The sequence below is a fragment of the Engystomops pustulosus genome, chromosome 2 (assembly GCF_040894005.1).
Source record: "Engystomops pustulosus chromosome 2, aEngPut4.maternal, whole genome shotgun sequence".
Lineage (NCBI taxonomy): Eukaryota > Metazoa > Chordata > Amphibia > Anura > Leptodactylidae > Engystomops > Engystomops pustulosus.
The window spans coordinates 144,181-171,330 of NC_092412.1; the positions used below are offsets into that span (position 1 = coordinate 144,181).

The following is a 27,150-nucleotide window of genomic DNA, read 5'->3' on the forward strand; positions in this document are numbered from 1 at the left end:
ATTACATATATATACACATACACCACCTCCCCTCCTATTACATATATATACACATACACCACCTCCCCTCCTATTACATATATATACACATACACCACCTCCCCTCCTATTACCATACCTCCCAACTTTTGTGGAGGAGAAAGAGGGACAAAATGGCGGCGCGCGAAGCGCGCCGCGGCGATTTTTTTACCCACAGAAGCCACACCCTAGCCACGCCCCCTAACCACACCCCCTGGCCACGCCACTGCTCATACCTTCAACGCATCCACTGGCACCAATGTATATTTATGTATATAATTGGGGGGCATATTCTACTCCCCCTAGACAACGAGCATGCCCTCCTAGACAACGAGCATGTCCTCCCCTAGACAACGAGCATGCCCCCCCCAGACAACGAGCATGTCCTCCCCTAGACAACGAGCATGTCCCCCCCTAGACAACGAGCATGTCCCCCCCAGACAACGGGCATGTCCGCCCCCAGACAACGAGCATGCCCCCCCTAGACAACGAGCATGTCCCCCCCAGACAACGAGCATGTCCCCCCCAGACAACGGGCATGTCCGCCCCCAGACAACGAGCATGCCCCCCCCTAGACAACGAGCATGTCCCCCCCAGACAACGAGCATGCCCCCCCTAGACAACAAGCATGCCCCCCTAGACAACGAGCATGTCCCCTAGACAACGAGCATGCCCCCCCCCTAGACAACGAGCATGTACCCCCACCTAGACAACGAGAATGTACCCCCACCTAGACAACGACCATGTCCCCCCCTAGACAACGAGCATGTCCCCCCCCCCTAGACAACGAGCATGTCCCCCACCTAGACAACGAGCCTGTCCCCCCCTGTGGCTGCGTGCCCTTTTTTGTGTGTTTGTGTTATTTTTGTCTTCCAGGACCGTGCATGCTGTGGACTGCTTCCGATTCGAAGGATTACATCGATGACCGACAGTTCTAACAAATAAAATGGTCAACGAGGGTGTGTCTGCGTTTTTTGTTCAATAAAATTTTCTGAAAACGGTGTGATTATTTATTTTTTTGCGACACTCTTCATAGTTTGCCGTAGTAGTGGTGCCGGCTAGGTGACGGTGCTCATTACTAAGGGCTGGCCTTAGTGTTTGCCTTAATTTTTTTGGCAAATTCACACTAACGCCCATACCATTACCCCGGTACCCACCGCCACCAGGGGTGCCGGGAAGAGCCGGGTACAAACCAGTACCTGACCGTCTATAGATGGTCAGGTAGTGGGGCGGCTGCAGGCTGTTATTGTTGCGCTGGAATAGCCCCCTAACAGTGACCTATCCCAGCTCAGTAATGGCAGGCTGCTGCTGCTTTTTTGTATCAGGCTGATTTGAAAAATAGGGGCACCCCATGCCGTTTTTTCTTCAAATTTTTGACAAAAATATGCGTGGGGTCCCCCCTTTAAAGGGGGCTCCCAGGCTGTTTCCCCCATTTTTACAAAAAAATGGGGGGGAAAAACGGCATGGGGTGCCCCCTATTGTTCAAATCAGCCAGATACAAAAAAGCAGCAGCAGCCTGCCATTACTGAGCTGGGATAGGCCACTGTTAGGGGGCTATCCCAGCGCAACAATAACAGCCTGCAGCCGCCCCAACACCTGACCATCTATAGACGGTCAGGTACTGGTTTGTACCCGGCTCTTCCCGGCACCCCTGGTGGCGGTGGGTACCGGGGTAATGGTATGGGCGTTAGTGTAAATTTGCCAAAAAAATTAAGGCAAACACTAAGGCCAGCCCTTAGTAATGAGCACCGTCACCTAGCCGGCACCACTACTACGGCAAACTATGAAGAGTGTCGCAAAAAAATAAATAATCACACCGTTTTCAGAAAATTTTATTGAACAAAAGACGCAGACACACCCTCGTTGACCATTTTATTTGTTAGAAATGTCGGTCATAGACGTAATCCTTCGAATCCGAAGCAGTCCACAGCAGGCACGGTCCTGGAAGACAAAAATAACACAAACACACAAAAAAGGGCACGCAGCCACAGGGGAGGACATGCTCGTTGTCTAGGGGTCAGGGGTAGACATGCTCGTTGTCTAGGGGGGGGGGAAATGCTAGTTGTCTAGGGGGGGGACATGCTCGTTGTCTAGGAGTCGGGGGGAGACATGCTCGTTGTCTAGGGGGGGGAATGCTCGTTGTCTGGGGGGGGGGACATGCTCGTTGTCTAGGGGGGGGGGCATGCTCGTTGTCTTGGGGGGGGACATGCTCGTTGTCTAGGGGTCAGGGGGAGACATGCTCGTTGTCTAGCAGGGGGAAATGCTCGTTGTCTAGGGGGGGAAATCCTCGTTGTCTAGGGGGGGGACATGCTCGTTGTCGCAGTAAAGGGGAGGGGTCCTATGGAGCGCAGTAAAGGGGAGGGGTCCTATGGAGCGCAGTAAAGGGGAGGGGTCCTATGGAGCGCAGTAAAGGGGAGGGGTCCTATGGAGCGCAGTAAAGGGGAGGGGTCCTATGGAGCGCAGTAAAGGGGAGGGGTCCTATGGAGCGCAGTAAAGGGGAGGAGTCCTATTGAGCGCGCAGTGAAAGCCATAAAAAACACATTTGATATTTTCCTTCCCGCTTCCCAGTACAGGGCCTGGAATATTTAATACTGTCACTAGGAAGTATAATTTGTTACGCAGAAACAGGCCGCACACAGCTCTGTACGTGGAAAAATAAAAAAGTTATTGATTTTTGAAAGTGGGGAGTGAAATATGGAAACGCAAAAATTGTTCCGTCAGAGTAATGGAGCAGACGGCCGTGTATGACCATTCTGCTCCATTACCGTCATAGAGCGATGACATGGACCTTATGTGGACCCCAACAGACCCCTTGTTTTCATGATCTATGGGGGTCACATCACTGAAACCCCCACACATCAGCAGGTTAAGCCCTGTCCTATGGATAGGGCCTAACTTGTATTTGTGGGAAAAGGAGTGTATGAAGAGGGCTCACGGGCTGAGTCTTCTTCATACAAGGTGGGGGGTTTTGCATGTTGCAGAAAACCCCCACCGCTAATAACCGCAGTCGGTCATTGTCGCCGGCAAAGTCTTTTTTACGATCGCTGTGCCCCCGAACGTCATCGGGGGCGGCGATCGTTTGCCGTGGTAGCCTCGGGTCTTCTTTTGACACGAGGCTACATGGCTTCTGCAGGTTCGTTACAATGAGCCAGAAGTATTGCAGTATATGGTAGGAGCGATCTGACCATCTAGGGTTAATGTACCGTAGATGGTCTAAGAAATAGTGGAAAAAAAAGAAAAAACAGGTTTTAAAAATAAAAAAAAATTATTAAATATTAAAAATTCTAATCACCTCCCTTTCCCTAGAACGGATATAAAACATAATAAACAGTAAAGATCACAGACATATTAGGTATCGCCGCGTCCCAAAATGCCCGATCTATCAAAATATAAAAACGGTTACGGGCGGCGGTGACCTCCGAGGCGGGAAATGGCGCCCAAATGTCCGAAATGCGACTTTTACACCTTTTTACATCACATAAAAAATGAAATTAAAAATGATCAAAATGTCGCACAGACCTCAAAATGGTAGCAATGAAAACGTCGGCTCATTTCGCCAAAAATGACCCCACCCCCAGCTCCGTGCACCGAAATATGAAAAAGTTATTAGCGTCAGAAGATGGCAAAAATTTTTTTTTTTTTTTTTTTGCACACATGCGTTTAATTTTTGAAAATGTATTAAAACACAATAAAACCTATAAATCCGGTATCACCGCGATCGCACCGAACCAAAGAATAAAGCTGAGGTGTTATTTTGAGTGCACAGTCAAAGTCGAAAAAACTGAGCCCACAAGAACGTGACATGTGCGGTTTTTTAAAAAATTTTTTCCACATTTGGAATTTTTTGCAGCTTCGCAGTACACGGCATGTTAAAATAAATAACATTACGGGAAAGTAAAATTTGTTACGCACAAAATAAGCCCTCACACAGCTCTGTACACGGAAAAATGAAAAAGTTATGGATTTTTGAAGTTGGAGAGCGAGAAATGAGAGGAAAAACCCTGCGTCCTTAAGGGGTTAAGGGATTAAGTATATGGTACAATAAAAGCAGAATAGAAGGGCACTGGGGGGGTTAGGGATGGGGGCAGGGGGTCTATGGAGGAAAGTGTTTAACCCTTTAGCTGCTGCCTGCAGTCACTGTAGAGTACCTGTTATCACACTGCAGCAGCTGCACACACTCGGCTCTGCTTCATCAGACGAACTTCAGTGAGGAGCAGGAGGAGGTGGGGGCAGGGAGCCATTGATGTAGCAGTGCTGGAGAGTTCCTGCCTGCACGGAGGATGATCCCCTGGGGCTGCTGTGCAGGGGCAGTGCAGAGAACATGACACTCTGCACTGCTCCATCCATCCATCCATCCATGTGCCTGCAAGTGGCAGCCTGAGGACAGGGAGGGCTCTGCCTCCCAGGGGAGGGGATGGGGGAGGTGCCGGCTCTGCAGCAGACAGCCCGGGAGCTGGAGAGGAGGAGGACGCTGTACCCCGCCCCCTGGCTTCTCTGTATCCTGAGCAGGACGGGGGCGGGACTCGGGGGCGGGACTCGGGGGGGGGGCGGGACTCGGGGGCGGGACAAAACGGAAAAATCCGTGAAACCGCAAAAAAACCGGGACTTTCACTTAACGGTCCGTGCAGGCGGGACAAGGGTTAAAAAACGGGACTGTCCCGCCCAAAACGGGACGGTTGGGAGGTATGCTATTACATATATATACACATACACCACCTCCCCTCCTATTACATATATATACACAATCACCACCTCCCCTCCTATTACATATATATACATACACCATCTCCCCTCCTATTACATATATACACATACTCCACCTCCTCTCCTATTACATATATATACACATACACCACCTCCCCTCCTATTACATATATACACATACACCACTTTCAGCCTGTATTTTGCTTTATTACATTGTCCTGTAACTTTTTGTATGCAACTATGGAGCAACATGTAAGAACTTGCCTCTTGTAGTTTATATATGAAACAGTGGAACAATTGCCTGGGCATTGTGTACACAAGGATATTCCCCCCTGGGGATCAGTAACATATTTTGGTATTGGATTTAATCATATCTTCTCATATGGCAGATCTGGTTTGATAACTTCACCACATCAGCCAGCGCCAGAGCCCACGCACAGAAAGGAGAACATATGGAGAAGAGGCTGCTGCTGCCCTGGGTCCTCTGCTGTACTCCCGACTAGCAGCGGGCAGGAAAGAGGATAACACACGGCTGCGGCACAGATTTGGCTTTGTGTTTGGCAGCTGCGTCCCCTGGAAGGTGTATTGCACCTATTGCACCTGACTACACGGAGCGTGAGGTAGATGGAGAACGAGTGGTGGGTGCCTGATACCTTCTGGTGACCTCCAGGTGTGTGTTCTATGAGGAGGTGGACATGAGGGGCTCTGCTCAGTACATTCATACTCCGGACCCTGACCATCTGTCCCACCACCACCACCAACCATCTGAAGGAGAACATACGGTACCTTACACGAAGCGGTGTCTCCAGGGCTGTGTGTGGCTCCCAGTGGGGACGGTAGCAAGTATTTATACACATCAAGAAGAGGATCTAGGAAGACCCAAGATGCAAATGAAATCTTCAGCTTCCTAAAGTCAGAAAACAACGCGACTAAGATTAACCTCATCTGTGCCAAAGCGGAAGATTGACTGATTGACTGGCATCCTGGTTGTGCAGGACTTCCTTGGTGAAGAGTGAACAAAGCCAACATCCTGGTACGATGCTGGGGGGAGAATATTCTGTACAGCATCTAGATGATCGGAGGAGTACGGGCCCATGCTGTCCAGTAACTCTTCATTAGTCCATATTCCACATATTATAATGGGAAAACATATGTTACATTCCTCGCCTCTTCTATGTGAAATGTTTATAAAATCATCAAAAAGAACCAACTACATTTAACTGGAAATTCACCAAGATGAAAAAATACTAGAAAAGACCATACAAAATAGTGAAGACTGAAAATAAAGTGGAGAGAAAATATCCAAGAACCAATGTAAAGAGGTGAAGAAACCTAAAAATACCCAGGAAACACAGGGTCAAAAAAAATACAAAAAATTGAACAATTCACAAGTAATAACCAGCAAAGAAAAGTAGAATATCCAAGGTAAAAAGGATAAAATGTAACCCCCAAAATGATGACATGTTAGTCCTTCCCCTGGATCATAAGACGTACCTCTAGGCCCCGACTCCAAGGTAATAAGATGTAAGCTCCGGCCCATGGAAGAAAAGATGTAAGTGTCAAGCACCAGGAGAAGTGGACCCACTGGAACACCGCGGACAATGGCGTAAGCCGACACCTGGGACCAGAGTCTAAGTGGTACCCAGTTTTGTCCAGAGCCCGCAACGAAGAGGGTTGGACTTGCTGCAGCGTGGTACCACCAGGTCGGTCTACAGGTGCCACTGTCTGCAGTGGCGGCCGAGGCGAAGCCAAGTCGTAGAGCAGAATCATAGTCAGGGACAGGAAAGAGGTGAGGACAGGCAGCACGGGATCATAGTGACAAATCGCAATAGAGACAGGGAGCATTGGGAACAAGCTTTCTCTAGGGCACAAAGCATGAAGAAAATCGGCAGCGGAAACAGGAAAGGGACGGAATTTAAACAGGAAAGGCAGCTGGCCAGCGCCAATTATTAGCCTGCTGGCCCTTTAAATTTCAGGAGCGTGTGCTCACTAAGAGGCGGGGATGCACGCACGGGAGCAAGGAGACAGCCAGTGGATCCCAGACAGGTGAGGGAGGCTGCTGCAGGGAAGAGGGGGCATTGGGAGACCCACGGATGCGCCTGAGACCCGAGAGAGATGTCGCAGGAGCACCTGTAACGGTAACCCCCCTCCCTTTGGCCTCCCGCTCTTCTTGGTCTGAAGGAACCTTTCTAGGAGAGTTGGGTCCAGGATTTTATCCTCAGGCCTGAACCCCTTCCGGTCAACAAGGAAGAACCGCTTCCCTCTAACTTCCTTCATATCCAGGACATCCTTAACCTTGAAGACATTGGTGAAGTCAACCACAGGAGCAGGTGGAGGTACTTGCCGCAAGAAGCGGTTCAGGATGACTGGCTTTAGGAGAGATCGGGAAGGAGTCCGGGATCCGCATAGTGGGAGGAAGGTGCAGCTTATATGCCACAGGATTAAAGCGCTGCAACACCTCGAACGGACCCAGGAAACGTGGACCAAGTTTTTTAGCTGGGAGTCTTCAGCCGGACATACTTGGAGCATAACGACACTTTGTCACCTGGAGAGAAGATGGGACAAGGCCTGCGTTTCTTGTTGGCCCGGGTCTTGGTTTGAGCAGACGCCAGAAGCAATGAGAGTCACGTCTGCTCTCAGATAGACTTAAGATCTTGGACCAACTCTTCCACAGCTGGAACATCCAAGGGCACAGAAAGAAGAGGAGGGGGGAAAGGGTGCTGTCCATAGACAATGAAGAAGGGAGCAGAGCCGGCAATTGTAGGAAAACTCTGCCCATGGCAATAGAGTGGACCAGTCGTCCTGACAGGCAGATACAAAATGACCTAGATAACAGCCCAGAGTCTGATTAGCTCTCTCTACTTGTCCATTGGACTGCAGTCGGTATGCAGAGGAGAAATCCATCTTCACTTGAAGTTGACTGCCAAGGATTGCCAGAACTTGGAAGCAAACTGAACGTCATGGTCTGAAACGTTGTACTGAGGAAGTCCATGAAGCTGGAAGATATGAAGGAAGAACAGGCTGGCAAGGTGTGGTGCAGATGGCAGACCTGGCAGAGGAACAAAGTGGGACATGTTAGAGAACTGGTCAGTTACCATCCAGATGACGGTATTACAAGAGGAAGGCGGGGTTGGTGATAAAATCCATAGCCACGTTAGTTCACGGGCAGTTGGGTATCGGCAACGGCAAAAGAAGACCATCAGGTTTGAGACAAGATGGCTTGTTCGGGCACAAGAAATGCAGGAACCCACAAAATCCCCTACATTTTTGACCAGATCAGGGCACCAGTAGAAATGGGAAATAAAGTTGACAGAGTTGTCCTCAAGTTACATTTTTTTTTTTTTAAAGGCAGGTTGGACGTAGTTCTTGCCAGAAGGAAGCTGCCGAAGGTCCACTGGAGAGGCAACAACCAGTCGTTCAAGAGGAATGACATGCTGGTGAGTCGGTTCTTGCCCAGTAACAACAGAGGCATGGAAGAGAGCATCAGCCTTCACATTCTTTTCTACAGGACGAAAGTGAATCAAGAAGTCGAAGCAAGCAGAGAAGAGTGACCAGCGAGCTTGTTGTGGGTTGAGGTATTGAGCAGTCTGGAGATATAGGATATAGGCTCTTGCGCTCCGTAAATACGCAAACCATATGGCGAGCTTGGTGGACACGGAAGAGACTGTGAAGGACACAGGATAAGGAACCACCATACGTGACCAGCACTCTAATCCCCAGCAAAGAACCTCACCGCTATGCCAGTTGAGCTCTGGAGCATGTCGTTGAAACCAAGGGAGACCCAGTTGAACTGAACACGTGGATTGGGGTAGGATATAGAACGACAATCTCTCTTTATGCAAGGTCCCTACTTGCAGGCATAGGGACTCTGTGCGATACTGGACCGAGTCACAGAGAATCTGCACACCGATGGAGGAAATTGCAAGCGGTTTCTATAGACAAACCACGGGAAAAAGCTGCTGTGAGACCAGGGCAGCATCCACGAAGTTCCCAGCAGAGCCGGAGTCCAGGAAGGCTGAGACTTGAACTGGACCACTTGTTCCAAAGTCGAGTAGCACTGGAACATTCAGGCATGGAGAAGCTTTGTTCTCACCTATGGACGCTTCTCTAATAAAATCCTAAGTGTGTGCATTTCCCAGATGCTGAGGACGAACTGGAAAAGTATGGATAAAGTGTTCTGGGCTGGCTCATTAGAGGAAGAGGTTCTCTTGCCTACATTTGGGAATGCTTTTAAGAAGACAGACAAGCTCTATCCACCTGCAGCAGACACGGTAGATGGCTGAGGTGGTCTGTGGAAGACGGGAACCAGGCGGGGCATACGTCGGGTCCTGGCATGAAGTTGTTCCAGATGCTGCTCCTCAGAGTGCTCAGTAAACGGGATGTCAATCTGAGTAGCCAGAGAGATGAGACCATTCAGAGTACACAGCAAGTCATGACATATATCCCCAGTATCCCTCCATGGACACTATATACATTCATGTATCCTCCATCATCACCCCATTGACACTCTATACAATCATATATCCTCCATCATCCCTCAAAGGACACTATATACAGTCATATATCCTCCATCATCCCTCCATGGACGCTATATACAGTCAAATATCCTCCATCATCACCCCATGGACACTCTATACAATCATATATCCTCCATCATCCCTCAAAGGACACTATATACAGTCATATATCCTCCATCATCCCTTCATGGACACTATATACAGTCATCTATCCCCATCATCCCTCCATGGACACTATATACAGTCAGCTGCAACATCCCTGCCAATGCAAGGCAGAGGAGTTGTTACGAATAAGCCCCTAATATGTGTGTTCCCCTCATAGAGAGTCTGATCACCTCCTTTGCAGGACACTACACATATAATTAGGTCATTGTGCAGCGGTAGATTCTGCCTGGATAGGCAAGGGTTAAATGTCGTTATTCAATGATATGCCTCAATGCACCTAATTGTGAACTGGAGTGTGATTGGAGGAGAAGACCACCTGACCAGGGATTAACTAAAGCCTTAGGGGAGGAGTTAGAATTACAGAAACTTCTGAAGTGAGGAAATGTCTTAGCATCCAGCTTCTGACTGAGAAGCACCACCTCAGAGCTTGTGCTCTGACCACAGGCCTCAGCAGCTCTATAGAGTGTGAATCCACCTTCAGGGCTAACACTGAACCAGGATAAAAGCTGAAGCTTCCTACATTGGACACAGCTCCATCCCAGCCTGCCCCTGCATCCAGGCTGGTGAACAGACTCCTGAGATTCCTCTCCAAGAGCACTCCCAGTATCCTACCTCTGTAAGGAATCGTTAGGTACGTTGCCTGCTGTCACTGTTGGTTCAAATAAAGAAGTGTAAGTTATTTTTGCACAACGTTGCCTCTGGCAGGTCCCTGCTACGGCTGTAACATCAAGGGCGCCCCATCCATCTACTACTAGGGACACATACTACAGGCTCTTAGGGCTGCCCCAGGGCGAATCAGTACCACAGCCTCTCTCTATATATCATTTCTTGCATACACCACCTGCTGGAGACCTGCCAGGCTGTTGGACAGCCCTCCGGTCCCTATACCAAGCACCATGACCACAGCATGCCTAGGCTGCCACCGCCAGCCACTCCTGTATTCTGGCCCCTGCTGTCTCCAGGCCCCAAGAAAAGGCTAGGTCCTGGTGGGGGATGTTGCAAGTGGCGTCACGAACAGGATCTCTACTTCTGTGCCTTATTCTGGCACTATAGACTGTCCTTTATTACAAAATCTACTGTGCTGCCTAAGACTCCTGCCATCCGTGTTTAGGCCCAAGTGATTGTGTGCTTTTCCACACTGACTGTGTTTAAACTGCTGCTACGTGCTGTCGAGCATTGCTTCAGTGCTCTGGAGGTTAATCTCTCAGAGTTGAAGCAGAAGTTCTTCGGAGAAAGACAGAAGCCTCAAGAGTCCCTCAGAGACTTTGCCCTTTCCCTACAGGAGACATGGAAGGCCATAACCCGCCTTCATCCCAAAGAGGCTGAAAACTCTGATCAAAGCCTGTGGGAACAATTCATTAATGGACTTTTTGATAGACATCAAAGATGTCAACTAAAGATACTCTCTTCTCAACATGTGCAGGCCTCTTTTCTTGAGTTTAAAGAGATTGCCATTGACATACTAGGGGAACAACTGCCCGCTGGACCGCAGAAAGATTCTGAATCCGTGGATATGGAGGATACTGCTCTACCTTGTCATCCAGTGCAGCCGACATCACCACCTTCTGCGTCTGCGGAGGTGGCTATCCTGGCAGAACAGGTCACCACCCTGGTGGACACCATGAGTAAAATACTCGACCGACTGTCCCAGTTGGAAGTAACTGTCTCCTCCAAAAGGAGGAAACCACGAGAGGACTCTGTACGGCTAGTCACTCCCCGTGACTCCCCAGCCAATCCGCGCCCAAGGGAGGCAAAGTCTTTAAACACCTGGAGTCAGAAAAAACCCCACCAGTGGTGCAGCTACTGCCGTAAATACGGGCATGAAGGCAATGGATGTCGGTGGTTAAATGACAAACCCTTGGAGCTACGAGAAGAACCTTTAAGTCCCTGAGATGCTAACTGGATGCCCAGGTTCGTGGGGACTCGCCCAACGCATCAACGGAGTAACCCTACCGGCCTTAATTGATACCGGCTCTCAAGTGACTACCTTTTGAAGTGCTACCTACGAGAGATGCCGAAGAGGAGCATCCTTGACGCAGCATCCCAAGGCTTACTTGAACATTATTGCTACCAATGGGAAAACTGTACTCATCCGCGGCTATTGGGAGCCCACACTAACCATTGGAGACACTGAGTTAACCAGGCAGGGCGTACTGGTGACACAAGTGCCTGAAGACGGTAACTTCTCCCTGGTACTGGGTACCAACGTCCTCCGCAACTGCTACCCTGAAGTGCTGAAGGCTCTCCACAACGCACTACCAACATTGCCCAGTGGTTCTCGGAAGGCAATTCAGGAGACTATGCATGAGAGAAATCTGCAGAGCCCGGATCAAGGATCCACAACCTGTCCGCCTTCAACCTGGAACTGAGACGTTAGTATGGTGCCGAGCCTGCATGGGTGTCCAAGGTCAAGACTACCAGGCTATTGTAGAACCCCTACCAGCTGACGAAGACCTGCCCATTCTAGCCGCCAGGAGCCTAGTCACAGTATCTAGAAGACAAGTACCCATCAGACTGCTAAACATGGGATACCAAGCCGTAGCTACTCTCTTCAGCGTCCACCCTGAAGACTTAGTGGAAACCTCTCTGCCTGCCTCCCAACAGCTGAAGGTGAAGCAAAGTGCTGAGGGTGAGCCTGCCGAGCAATCCTGGTGGCTTGAGCTCAACATTGGAGACGACGATATTACTCCTGCAGACCAAGTACAAGGTGTCCTGAATGTCGTCATGATGCACCACCAGGCCTAGATTTTGGGCAGACTACCCTGATTCAACATACCATCCCTACTGGCTCACATCCTGCTATCAAAGAGAGGTACCAGCCCATACCTCCAGCCTGTTACCAAGAGGTAAAGAAGCTGGTACAAGAGATGAAGACAGCCAATGTTATCCGGGAGAGTCACAGTCCATGAGCTTCCCCGCTGGTCATTATGAAAAAAAAGGATGGAACCCTTCGATTCTGTGTTGACTATAGGAAGATCAACAATATCACCCACAAGGATGCCTATCCACTGCCTCGAATCGTGGAATCCCTCGCAGCCCTAGTGGCTGCTGGCAAGTGGCCATGGCGCCAGTAGATAGGGAGAAGACTTCTTTCACCACCCCAATGGGCCTGTTCAAGTTCAACAACATGCCTTTCGGGCTATGCAATTCCCCAGGCATGTTTCAGCGGTTAATGGAGAGATGTTTGGGTCATTGGATCTTCGAGACTGTCCTCCTGTACTTGGATGATATCATCATCTATTCCAAGACCTCTATGAAGAGCATCTCCAACATCTGGTTGAAGTCTTACAAATCCTGACCCAGCATGGGTTGAAGGTAAAGCCGTCCAAGTGCCACCTATTGCAGCCCAGTGTAAATTACCTTGGGCATGTGGTAAGTGCTGATGGAATCGAGCCAGACCCAGATAAAATTGCAGCTGTCCATAAATGGCCTACCCTATCTACTATCCGGGACATCAAGAGCCTCTTGGGATTTGCCAGCTACTACAGGCGATTTATTTAAGTTTGCCCAGTTAGCAGCCCCTCTGCAAGAACTGTTAAAGGGACTGCCAAAAGAGGGCCAACGATCCCGAGCAGCCATTGAATGGACAGCAGAATGTGAAGCAGCCTTCCAAATGCTGAAGCAAAGACTAACTGAGCCTCTGGTGTTAGGATACCCAGATTACAATCTGCCCTTCATACTCTACACCGATGCCAGCAAGCAGGGATTAGGAGCCGTACTATCCCAGCTTCAGAATGGAACCGAAAGGGTCATAGCCTACGCCAGCCGTTCCCTTCGAGAACCGGAACAGAACGACCAGAATTAAAGCTCATTCAAAAAGCTTCTTCACAGTCTTCACAGACAACAACCCTTTGGCGCATCTGAGCACTGCCCGGCTTGGAGCCCTGGAGCAGCGATGGGCTTCCAGGTTAGCAAACTTCAACTTTACTATCAAGTACCGGGCTGGCAAGACTTACGACAATGCTATTGCTCTGTCCCGACTCGCTGACCAGTGAGAGGGACCCTCCAGGGATGCTCAGTGGGAAGATGTGGAAATGCCAGCGTTCTATGCCCAGTTTGTACGCCAGGAGGCCCAGAGAGTCTACTCCTTACCCTCAGAAGCAGTACCAGCTACCCCACCAGAAGAGGCTGAGAAAGAACTCTGGATGAGTCTGCAGGCTAATAGCCGCGCCATAGGAAAATGATGGACTCTCTCTCTAGTGGGCGATTGCCTGAACGGATTAGTCGGGGGAGGGCCGAAGAGAATTGTCTCAACTGTGGCGCCAGGGCCTGCTGAAAAGGAGAACTCTGAATCCTATCACCTATGACTGACTGTATCAGATTGTGATTCCCTGGAGGGATGCCAAGATAGTGCTGGATATGTACCACGACCAGTCCGGACACTTCGGCACTCAGAAGACTGAAGCTACCCTCCGGAAGCGCTTCTACTGGTGAACAGGCCGACACCGAGACCTGGTGCCGGGAATGCCCAGCCTGCGCCATCGCTCGAGGAGAGCGACACAATCAAAGGGCCCCTCTACATCCGTTGTGAGCCAACGGCCTCTGGAGATCCTGGCACTGGATTACATGAAGTTGGAGCCGAGCAGATCCAGTCACACTTATGCCCTGACAATAATCGACCACTACACCAGTCAGAGACTTGTCCGCCAGGACCCCCGCAGCAGCCCTGTGGGAGAGCTTTATCCTCCCTTATGGCTGTCCGGATAAAATCCTTGCGGACCAGGGAACTGCATTTGAGTCGCAAGTGTTCCAGGAGCTGCGTACCCCCTACGGCTGCAAGAAGCTGAGGACCTACCATCCTCAGGGCAATGCGCTCTCATCAACATGCTCAGAACCCTGACCCCTTTGAAAAGGGCTGACTGGCCGAAGTTACTACCGGAGCTAGTATACCTGTACAATAATACCACCCATTGCTCCACAGGATACACTCCCTACTACTTGATGTTTGGGAGACATGGCCTTGGACATGGAAAACCCTGATTCCCAATCTCTATTCCCACAGACTGATTGGGTTCAGGTGCATCAGAGGCATCTGGCGGATGCCAGAGAAATTGTGGATCTTCGGGTAGAAGAAGCCCTAGACAAACAAAAGAGAAACAGCAATGCCTGTGCTGAGCCCTTTGCCCCCGGAGAATGAGCGTGACTGAAAAACAACCATCCCACCAGTAAGTTAGATGGGCGTTGGGAGTGTGAGCCATACCTAGTTAGGGACAGTCTCTCCCCTGAAGTCTACGAGATTTCAAGAGGAAACCGTCCATCCCTCCGGGTACACAGGAATCGGCTGAAGAGATGTCTGCGATCCTTCACCTCTGTGTCAAGTCTTCTGACCCCAACTTCCAGTCCAAGAGCCCCATTGTGTTCATCTACTACCAGTTTTCTTGTGACTGTGCCTCAACTTTGTGTGATTGTCTCTACTCCAGTGAGAGTTAATCCAGAGAGGTAATCATCCCCGCAGCAGTCTCCAATGCTGCTGCCTGTGGAGGATGACCCTGTCCCCGAACCTGTTGCCCCCGTTGTCTCTGAGTGCGGAGACAACGACGAAGAAATGGTAATTTTCTCTCAACATGAACTCCGGAGATCTCAGCAAAAGACAAAGGGGAAACCTCCTGCGTATCTGCAAGAGTACCAGCTGTCCCAACACAAAAATCGGAAGCCAAAGGCCGTCTGCTTTGCCGATCCTGAGGTACTCATTGCAACTGACTGCAACTCTGATACAGAGTAATCCCTACGGGCTGTAGCCCTTACCAGGTACTATGTATATATTGTAAATGTGTACCATTTTTCTGCTATTCCCAGTTGGGCTGAGCGCCCATATACCTTATAGAGCCAGAGACTTTCCTGGGACTCTTTACCCTATTTATTATACAGTCAAGAGACTCTCCTTGAACTGCTCAACATTGTTATATGCAGAGCCGGATCATAGGGGGGGCTCCCGGGGCGCGAGCCCGGGGCCCCCACCACTTCGCCTTTAAAAGGGGCCCCCACCAAATTGGGGCGATTCGGGCGGTCGTATGACCGCCGAATCGCCGGCAATATATTCGGTGCCGGGCTCCCCGGGCCGCGGGCCAAATCCCGCCGATGTTTCTCCCTTTAGTCAATGGCAGAGCGAGGGAACAATAAGTTCCCTGTTCTGCCATAGACGATCCAATGTAAATAAAGATGGCGGCGCCCTGCCGCTGGGTCACGTCGCAGAGTGTGACGTCACAGCCGCGCGACTCACGACGCGGGCTGTAGCAGGGCGCCGCCATCTTTGTTTACATCCGATCTCCACCCTGACAACGCGAGGGAGGATGAAGACAGCGCACATCGTGGGAACGATGGAGGGTGAGTACAATTTTAGTATTATATCTAGAACTGTATATGGTTATTATTGGTGGGGGGGGGGTTGTATATATTTATTATTTGGAGGGGGGTGTATAGCAATAATCTGTATATAGTTGTTATAGGGGGGTGTATATAGTTATTATAGGGGGATTGAATATATTTAGTATGGGGGTGTATATAGTTATAAGGGGATTGAATATATTTAGTATGGGGGTGTATATAGTTATAGGGGGTGTATATAGTTATTATAGGGGTGTATATAGTTATTATAGGGGTGTATATAGTTATTATAGGGGTGTATATAGTTATAGGGGCACTGCATATAGTTGTTATAGGGGCACTGTATATAGTTGTTATAGGGGGGTGTATATAGTTATTATAGGGGCACTGTATATAGTTGTTATAGGGGCACTGTATATAGTTATTATAGGGGTGTATATAGTTATTATAGAGTGACTGTATATAGTTATTATAGGGGGTGTATATTGTAATAGGGGAACTGTGTATAGTTATTATAGGGGAATGTATATAGTGATTACTGGGAGCTGTATATAGTGATTTCTGGGGAAGTTGTATACAGTGGTTGCTGGGGGAGCTGTATATGGTGATTGCTGGGGGTGCTCTAAATAGTGATTGCTGGGGGTGCTCTAAATAGTGATTGCTGGGGGAGCTGTATATAGTGATTGCTGGGGGAGCTGTATATAGTGGTTGCTGGGGGAGCTGTATATAGTGGTTGCTGGGGGAGCTGTATATAGTGGTTGCTGGGGGAGCTGTATATAGTGGCTGCAGGGGGAGCTGTATACAGTGGTTGCTGGGGGAGCTGTATATACTGATTACTGGGGAGGCTGTATATACTGATTACTGGGGAGGCTGTATATACTGATTACTGGGGAGGCTGTATATATTGATTACTGGGGAGGCTGTATACGGTTATTGCTGGGGGAGCTGTATATAGTGATTGCTGGGGGAGCTGTATATAGTGATTGCTGGGGGAGCTGTATATAGTGATTGCTGGGGGAGCTGTATACAGTGGTTGCTGGGGGAGCTGTATATAGTGATTGCTGGAGGAGCTGTATATAGTGATTACTGGGGAGGCTGTATATACTGATTACTGGGGAGGCTGTATACGGTTATTGCTGGGGGAGCTGTATACAGTGGTTGCTGGGGGAGCTGTATACAGTGGTTGCTGGGGGAGCTGTATACAGTGGTTGCTGGGGGAGCTGTATACAGTGGTTGCTGGGGGAGCTGTATATAGTGATTGCTGGGGGAGCTGTATATAGTGATTGCTGGAGGAGCTGTATATAGTGATTACTGGGGAGGCTGTATATACTGATTACTGGGGAGGCTGTATACGGTTATTGCTGGGGGAGCTGTATACAGTGGTTGCTGGGGGAGCTGTATACAGTGGTTGCTGGGGGAGCTGTATATAGTGATTGCTGGGGGAGCTGTATACAGTGATTGCTGGGGGAGCTGTATACAGTGGTTGCTGGAGGAGCTGTATATACTGATTACTGGGGAGGCTGTATATACTGATTACTGGGGAGGCTGTATATACTGATTACTGGGGAGGCTGTATATACTGATTACTAGGGAGGCTGTATATACTGATTACTGGGGAGGCTGTATACGGTTATTGCTGGGGGAGCTGTATATAGTGATTGCTGGGGGAGCTGTATATAGTGATTGCTGGGGGAGCTGTATATAGTGATTGCTGGGGGAGTTGTATATAGTGATTGCTGGGGGAGCTGTATACAGTGGTTGCTGGGGGAGCTGTATATAGTGATTGCTGGAGGAGCTGTATATAGTGATTACTGGGTAGGCTGTATATACTGATTACTGGGTAGGCTGTATATACTGATTACTGGGGAGGCTGTATATACTGATTACTGGGGAGGCTGTATACGGTTATTGCTGGGGGAGCTGTATACAGTGGTTGCTGGGGGAGCTGTATACAGTGGTTGCTGGGGGAGCTGTATACAGTGGTTGCTGGGGGAGCTGTATACAGTGGTTGCTGGGGGAGCTGTATATAGTGAGTGCTGGAGGAGCTGTATATACAGATTACTGAGGAGGCTGTATATAGCGATTGCTGTTCCCTGTCTGGACTACATTCAATGGGGGCCTACACCATGTTTCGCACCCAGGGGCCCCCACCAACCTTAATCCGGCCCTGGTTATATGCTATGTCAGCACCACCCTCTGCTGACGCAGAGCCACATCTCCACAAAGGACTCTGTCCCTCCACATCTAGAGGAGACCCTTTGTTCATTTCTACTTTTCCCCACATCAAGGGCTGTCCCAGAAGATGAACTTTGTTTTAAAAGCCTTCTGAGAGACTTTAAGCCATCCCCTACAAGGAAAAGCTGCTCTTGTGATATTCTGCACTTAATGTCTTCATTTGCAGGAATGGACATTCTGTTTGCTATTTCTATGCCCTTTTCTCTACAGGAAAAGAGACCTTCTTGCTATTGCTACTGTGATACCAGTAACATTTCATGTAACATTTGTAACGTTAAAGGTTCAAGCCATTTACCCATTGGGCTGCTTAAAGCCAATGTGTGTTAATATGTTTGCACAACTGTCAATGCCATTTTGTCAGTAAGTTTGCATTTAACCATTTTATATGCTTTGCAGGATTGTAGCTAGACTGCGTTGGACCGTCTTTGTATTTAAATCCTGATAGCAGGCTTACGCCTAGAACCCGAGCTCGGTACTTGTGTGGCTTCTGTAAACTGCGGGTCCTTAGGGGACCGGGCTGTTCATCCAGTAGCACCTAGATGTCATACACTCTAAGACCGTCAGACGGCAGGTAAAAGTGTACTGTATGTATTGCACATACTTAATTGTATTACTATTTGTCGCCAAGGAAGAAGAGTTTTCGAATAAATAGTCAGGCCTTGGTGCAAGGAGTGGATTACAGGACATGACCCCACACCTTTCCCTACTACACAGTTGGTTTAAGGGCGTTAGCTACCAACTGTCATATTTTGTGTATTACTGTACCTGTATTACACCATCCAGGTGCCTGTCTCCAGGACCATGGGCGGTTTGTCCCCTACACTGCACATAGCCAGCACTTCTAAGCGAGTGCGACTTATACCATCTACACCCCTACCGGCTGTTACACACCTGGACCCGCCGGAGGCCATCTGCTACTGGCCAGCATTGGTTCTCTTTTTCCATATCTGGTCCAATAGTCGAGCCATGGGCGGCTCTTTCAATTGCCCTGATGGTATGCAACATCCCTGCCAATGCAAGGCAGAGGAGTTGTTGGGAATAAGCCCCTAATATGTGTATTCCCCAATATGTGTGTGTCTGATCAGCTCCTCTGCAGGACACTACACATATAATTAGGTAATTGTGCAGCGGTAGATTCTGCCTGGATAGGCAAGGGTTAAATGTTATTTGTTGTTGTCATCCAATGATATGCCTCAATGCACCTAATTGTGAACTGGAGTGTGATTGGAGGAGGAGACCACCTGACCAGCGATTGACTAAACTCTTAGGGGAGGAGTTAGAGTTCCAGAAACTTCTGAAGAGAGCAGATCTGAGGCCCAGCTTCTGACTGAGGAGCACGACCTCAGAGCTCGTGCAATGACCACAGGCCTCCTAGGCCTCAGCAGCTCCATAGAGTGTGAGTCCACCTTCAGGGCTAACACTGAACCATATTCCAGGATAAAAGCTGAAGCTTCCTATATTGGACACAGCTGCATCCCAGCCTGCCCCTGCATCCAGGCTGGTGAACAGACTCCTGAGATTCCTCTCCAAGAGCACTCCCAGTATCCTACCTCTGTAAGGAATCGTTAGGTACGTTGCCTGCTGTCACTGTTGGTTCAAATAAAGAACAGTAAGTTATTTTTGCACAACGTTGCCTCTGGCAGGTCCCTGCTACGGCTGTAACATCAAGGACGCCCCATCCATCTGCCAGGGACACATACTACAGACTCTAGGGGCTGCCCCAGGGAAAATCAGTACCACAGCCTCTCTCTATATATCATTTCTTGCACACACCACCTGCTGGAGACCTGCCAGGCTGTGGGACAGTCCTCCAGTCCCCATACCAAGCACCGGGACACTAGCGTACCTAGGCCGCAACCGCCAGCCAGTCCGGTATTCTGGACCCCTGCTGCCTCCAGGCCCCAAGAAAAGGCTAGGCCCCGGTGAGGGATGTTGCACATCTATCCCCCATCATCCCTCCATGGACACTATATACAGTCATCTATCCCCCATCATCCCTCCATGGACACTATATACAGTCATATATCCTCCATCATCCCCCATGGACACTATATACAGTCATATATCCCCCATCATCCCTCCATGGACACTATATATAGTCATATATCCTCCATTATTCCCCCATGGACACTATATACAGTCATCTATCCCTCATCATCCCTCCGTGGAGACTATCCAGGTATTTTGAACCCCATCCTCCCCCCATAGACACTATATACAGGTATTTTGAACCCCATCCTCCCCCCATAGACACTATATACAGGTATTTTGAACCCCATCCTCCCCCCATAGACACTATATACAGGTATAATGAACCCCATCCTCCCCCCATAGACACTATATACAGGTATTTTGAACCCCATCCTCCCCCCATAGACAATATATACAGGTATTTTGAACCCCATCCCCCTCCCATGGACACTATATACATACAGTATTTGTCTTTCCTGTCAGTGAATAATGAGGAAACGTTCCTTCTCGATGTTACACGTGATTTGGCTCCTGACTCCCAGGAAGTTGTGCCCCTCCCCTGTGACTTCTGTGTACAGAGCAGCAGCTTCCTCTTGGACCTGGCACAGGAGGAAGCTGTGGCTGATGGGTAAACGATTGTAAGCTCTTGTGTACACTTCTGCTCCCGTCCTGGCAGACTCTGTGCTCCTGTACATGCAACAGCTGCCAGGGCTCATCCATCATCACCCTTTTCCCCCCCCCCCTGCAATGTCAGCACGAGGAAGAGAACATCATGTACATCCTGCATGGAGGGGCCCTCACGCTCCATAAAGAGGGACACAGGCCAAGACAGGCATGAGGATTGGACGATGTGTTGCTTGAGAAGATACCTGCTGCTGACATGTATCTAAGTATTGGTGCTAAAATATCAGAGGTTGCTATATCCTCCTGTGCCTGCCATTGTAATGCCCAACCTTAGCAGATTGGGTAGAGAAGAGCCTAATGTTATGCATGTTCCCCCCACCTGTTGATAGGAGAGAAAGAGCAAAGTCCCAACATTGAGGTGTCCTAAACTGTATCCCACCACTGAGGTGTCCTAGACTGTACCCCACCACTGAGATGTCCTAGACTGTATCCACCACTGAGGTGTCCTAGACTGTACCCCACCACTGAGGTGTCCTAGACTGCATCCACCACTGAGGTGTCCTAGACTGTACCCCACCACTGAGGTGTCGTAGACTGTACCCCACCACTGAGGTGTCGTAGACTGTACCCCACCACTGAGGTGTCGTAGACTGTACCCCACCACTGAGGTGTCGTAGACTGTACCCCACCACTGAGGTGTCGTAGACTGTACGCCACCACTGAGGTGTCGTAGACTGTACCCCACCACTGAGGTGTCGTAGACTGTACCCCACCACTGAGGTGTCGTAGACTGAACCCCACCACTGAGGTGTCGTAGACTGTACCCCACCACTGAGGTGTCGTAGACTGTACCCCACCACTGAGGTGTCGTAGACTGTACCCCACCACTGAGGTGTCGTAGACTGTACCCCACCACTGAGGTGTCGTAGACTGTACCCCACCACTGAGGTGTCGTAGACTGTACCCCACCACTGAGGTGTCGTAGACTGTACCCCACCACTGAGGTGTCCTAAACTGTATCCCACTACTGACGTGTCCTAGACTATATCATACCACTGACGTGTCCTAGACTGTATCCAGCACTGATGTGTCCTAGACTGTATCCCACCACTGAGGTGTACTAGACTGTATCCTCCACTGAGGTGTCCTGGACTGTATCCCACCACTGAGGTGTCCAAGACTGTATCCACCACTGAGGTATCCTACACTGTATCCACCACTGAGGTGTCCTAGACTGTATCCCACCACTGAGGTGACCTAGACTGTATCCACCACTGAGGTGTCCTAGACTGTATCCACCACTGAGGTGTCCTAGACTGTATCCACCACTGAGGTGTCCTAGACTGTATCCACCATTGAGGTGTCCTAGACTGTATCCCACCACTGAGGTGTCCTGGACTGTACCCCACCACTGAGGTGTCGTAGACTGTACCCCACCACTGAGGTGTCCTAGACTGTACCCCACCACTGACGTGTCCTAGACTGTAATCCACCACTGACGTGTCCTAGACTGTATCCACCACTGACGTGTCCTAGACTGTATCCACCACTGACGTGTCCTAGACTGTATCCACCACTGACGTGTCCTAGACTTTATCCACCACTGACGTGTCCTAGACTGTATCCTCTACTGAGGTGTCCTAGACTGTATGCCACCACAGAGTTGTCCTAGACTGTACCCCACCACTGAGGTGTCCTAGACTGTACCAACCACTTAGGTGTCCTTGACTGTATCCCACCACTGAGGTATCCTACAGAGTATCACGAAGATGTCCTAGTCTGTATCCCAAATCTGAGGTGTCCTAGGCTGTGTCCCACCACTGAGATGTCCTAGACCACTGATGGCGAACCTTTTAGAGACCGAGTGCCCAAACTACAACCATGACCCACTTATTTATCGCAAAGTGCCAGCACAGAAATTGAATTTGTTATTTAAACTCCCTTCTCTGTCACAGCTTTCATTCATATCAGCACCTGAGGACACCAATAAAGCATAAAATAGAAGACATTTGGATGATCATTGTAGCTTCCCTCCAGAGTCCCATAAACAGGAAGAATTGTCAGGGCCGGAGCAGGAGCTACAATAATCCAGATCTGTCCGCCCCTTCCCACTCCTCCAGTAGTCCCAGGTACAGCTGTCACTTTAAAATAGCTCAGTGCACAGCAAGTCCTGGGCTATCTGGGACTGTAGGAAGATAAATGGAGTCCTCTGTGGTCATGGCCTGGGTGCCCACAGAAAGGGCTCTGAGTGCCTCCTCTGGCACCAGTGCCATAGGTTCGCCACCACTGTCCTAGACTGTATCCCACCACTGAAATGTCCTAGACTGTACCAACCACTGAGGTGTCCTAGACTATATTTACCACTGAGGTGTCCTAGACTGTATCCCACCACTGAGGTGTCCTAGACTGTATCCCACCACTGAGATGTCCTAGACTGTATCCCACATCTGAGGTGTCCTAGACTGTGTCCCACATCTGAGGTGTCCTAGACTGTGTCCCACCACTGAGGTGTCCTAGACTGTATCCCACCACTGACGTGTCCTAGACTGTATCCCACCACTGACGTGTCCTAGACTGTATCCCACCACTGAGGTGCCCTAGACTGTATCCCACCACTGAGGTGTCCTAGACTGTATCCACTACTGAGGTGTCCTAGACTGTATCCCACCACTGATGTGTCCTAGACTGTATCCACTACTGAGGTGTCCTAGACTGTATCCCACCACGGAGGTGTCCAATAGAGTAACAAGAAGATATCCTAGTCTGCATCCCACCACTGAGGTGTCCAGGACTGCGTCCCACCACTGAGATATCCTGGACTGTATCCCACCACTGAGGTGTCCTAGACTGTATCCCACCACTGAGGTGTCCTAGACTATACCCACCACTGAGGTGTCCTAGACTGTATCCCACCACTGAGGTGTCCTAGACTGTATCCCACCACTGAGGTGTCCTAGACTGTATCCCACCACTGAGGTGCCCTACACTGTATCCACCACTGAGGTGTCCTAGACTGTATCCACCACTGAGGTGTCCTAGACTGTATCCACCACTGAGGTGTCCTAGACTGTATCCCACCACTGAGGTGTCCTAGACTGTATCCCACCACTGAGGTGTCCTAGACTGTATCCCACCACTGAGGTGTCCTAGACTAAATCCCACCACTGAGTTGTCCTAGACTGTATCCCACCACTGAGGTGTCCTAAAATGTTTCCTCTACTGAGGTGTCCTAGACTGTATGCCACCACTGAGGTGTCCTAGACTGTATCCACCACTGAGGTGTCCTAGACTGTATTCCATCACTGAAGTGTCCTAGACTGTATCCCACATCTGAGGTGTCCTAGACTGTATCCCACCACTGAGATGTCCTAGACTGTATCTACCACTGAGGTGTCCTAGACTGTATCCCACAACTGAGGTGTCCTAGACTGTATCCCACCACGGAGGTGTCCTATAGAGTATCAAGAAGATATCCTAGTCTGCATCCCACCACTGAGATATCCTGGACTGTATCCCACCAATGAGGTGTGCTAGACTGTATCCACCACTTAGGTGTCCTAGACTGTATCCACCACTTAGGTGTCCTAGACTGTATCCACCACTGAGGTGTCCTAGACTGTATCCCACCACTGAGGTGTCCTAGACTGTATCCCACCACTGTGGTGTCCTAGACTGTATCCCACCACTGAGGTGTCCTAGACTGTATCCCACCACTGAGGTGTCCTAGACTATATCCCACCACTGAAGTGTCCTAGACTGTATCCACCACTGTGGTGTCCTAGACTGTATCCACCACTGTGGTGTCCTAGACTGTATCCACCACTGATGTGTCCTAGACTGTATCCTCCACTGAGGTGTCCTAGACTGTATCCCACCACTGAGGTGTCCTAGACTGTATCCCACCACTGAGGTGTCCTAGACTGTAACCCACCACTGAGGTGTCCTTGACTGTATCTACCACTGAGGTGTCCTTGAGTGTGTCCCACCACTGAGGTGTCATATAGAGTGTCACGAAGATGTCAAAGTCTGCATCCCTCCATTGAGGTTGCCTAGACTTTATCCACCACTGAGGTAACCGATAGAGTATCACGAAGATGTCCCAATCAGTCTCCCACCGCTGAGATGTCCTAGACTGTATGAAAAACTGAGGTGTCCTAGACTGTATCCCACCACTGAGGTGTCCTAGACTGTATCCCACCACTGAGGTGTCCTAGACTGTATCCAACACTAAGGTGTCTTTGACTGTATCCACCACTGAGGTGTACTAGACTGTATCCCACCACTGAGGTGTCCTAGACTGTATCCCACTACTGAGGTGTCCTAGACTGAATCCCACCACTGAGGTGTCCTAGACTGAATCCCACCACTGAGTTGTCTTTGACTGCATCCACCACTGAGGTGTACTAGACGGTATCCCATCACTGAGGTGTCCTAGACTGTATCCCACCACTGAGGTGTCCTAGACTGTATCCCACCACTGAGGTGTCCTAGACTGAATCCCACCACTGAGGTGTCCTAGACTGTATCCCACCACTGAGGTGTCCTAGACTGTATCCCCCCACTGAGGTGTCCTAGACTGTATCCACCACTGAGGTGTCCTAGACTGTATCCACCACTGAGGTGTCCTAGACTGTATCCACCACTGAGGTGTCCTAGACTGTACCCCACCACTGAGTTGTCTTTGAATGTATCCCACCACTGAGTTGTCTTTGACTGTATCCACCACTGAGGTGTACTAGACTGTATCCCATCACTGAGGTGTCCTAGACTGTATCCACCACTTAGGTGTCCTAGACTGTATCCACCACTGAGGTGTCCTAGACTGTACCCCACCACTGAGTTGTCTTTGAATGTATCCCACCACTGAGTTGTCTTTGACTGTATCCACCACTGAGGTGTACTAGACTGTATCCCATCACTGAGGTGTCCTAGACTGTATCCCACCACTGAGGTGTCCTAGACTGTCTGCAATACTGGGGTATCCTATATAGTGTCACGAAGATGTCAAAGTCTGCATCCCACAACTGTCCTAGACTGTATCCCACCACTGAAGTGTCCTAGACTGTATCCCAACAATGAGGTGTCCTAGACTGCATCCACCAAGGAGGTTTCCTATAGAATTTCACAAAGATGTCATAGTCTTCATCCCACCATTGAGGTGTCCTTGACTGTATCTCACCACTGAGGTGTCCTAGACTTTATCCACCACTGAGGTGTCCTAGACTGTATCCACCACTGAGGTGTCCTAGACTGTATCCCACCACTTAGGTGTTCTAGACTGTATCCTACCATTAAGGTGTCCTAGACTGTATCCACCACTGAGGTGTCCTAGACTGTATCCTACCATTAAGGTGTCCTAGACTGAATCCCACCACTGAGGTGTCCTACACAGATCCCCATCTCTGAGGTGTCCTAGACTGTCTCCCCCACTGAGGAGTCCTAGACTGTATCCACCACTGAGGTGTCCTAGACTGTACCCCACCACTGAGTTGTCTTTGACTGTATCCACCACTGAGGTGTCCCAGACTTTATCCCACCACTGATGTTTCCTAAACTGTATCCCTCCACTGAGGTGTCCTAGACTGTATCCACCACTGAGGTGTCCTAGACTGTATCCCACCACTGAGATGTCCTAGACTGTATCCACCACTGAGGTGTCCTAGACTGTATCCCACCACTGAGGTGTCCTAGACTGTATCCACTACCGAGGTTACCTATAGAATTTCACAAAGATGTGATAGTCTTCATCCCACCACTGTGGTGTCCTAGACTGTACCCTACCAATGAGGTGTCCTAGACTGTATCCACCACTGAGGTGTCCTAGACTGTATCCACCACTGACGTGTCCTAGACTCTATCCCACCACTGACGTGTCCTAGACTGTACCCTACCAATGAGGTATCCTAGACTGTATCCACCACTGAGGTGTCCTAGATTGTATCCCACCACTGATATGTCCTAGACTGTATCCACCACTGAGGTGTCCTAGACTGTATCCCACCACTGAGGTGTCCTAGACTGTATCCACTACCGAGGTGTCCTAGACTGTATCCACCACTGAGGTTTCCTAGACTGTATCCACCACTGAGGTATCCTAGACTGTATCCCACCACTGAGGTGTCCTAGACTGAATCCCACCACTGAGGTGTCCTAGACGGTATCCCACCACTGAGGTTTCCTAGACTGTATCCACTACTGAGGTGTCCTAGACTGTAACCCACCACTAAGGGGTGCTATACTGTATCCTACCATTGAGGTGTTCTAGAATGTATCCACCACTGAGGTGTCCTAGACTGTATCCCACCACTGAGGTGTCCTAGACTGTATCCAACACTGAGGTGTCCTAGACTGTACCCACCACTAAGGTGTCCTAAACTATATCCACCAGTGAGGTGTCCTAGACTGTATCCACCACTGACATGTCCAAGATTGTATCCCACCACTGAGGTGTCCTAAACTGTTTCGCACCACTGAGGTGTCCTAGAGTCTATCCACCACTGAGGTGTCCTAGACTGTATCCACCACTGAGGTCTCCTAGACTATATCCCACCACTGAGGTGTCCTAGACTGCATCCCACCACTGTGGTGTCCT

General features: G+C 49.7%; 1 protein-coding gene across 1 annotated transcript in view; it reads right to left on the reverse strand.

Annotated features, from left to right (window-relative positions):
* LOC140116376 (tyrosinase-like) overlaps positions 1-5,645 on the reverse strand; it is a 37,110-nt gene extending 31,465 nt beyond the window's left edge. The window contains exon 1 of the mRNA XM_072132904.1: positions 5,509-5,645. The gene's annotated coding sequence lies outside the window, so the exon portion shown is untranslated. The remainder of the gene's footprint in view (positions 1-5,508) is intronic.
* Between the last annotated feature and the right edge of the window lie 21,505 nt (positions 5,646-27,150).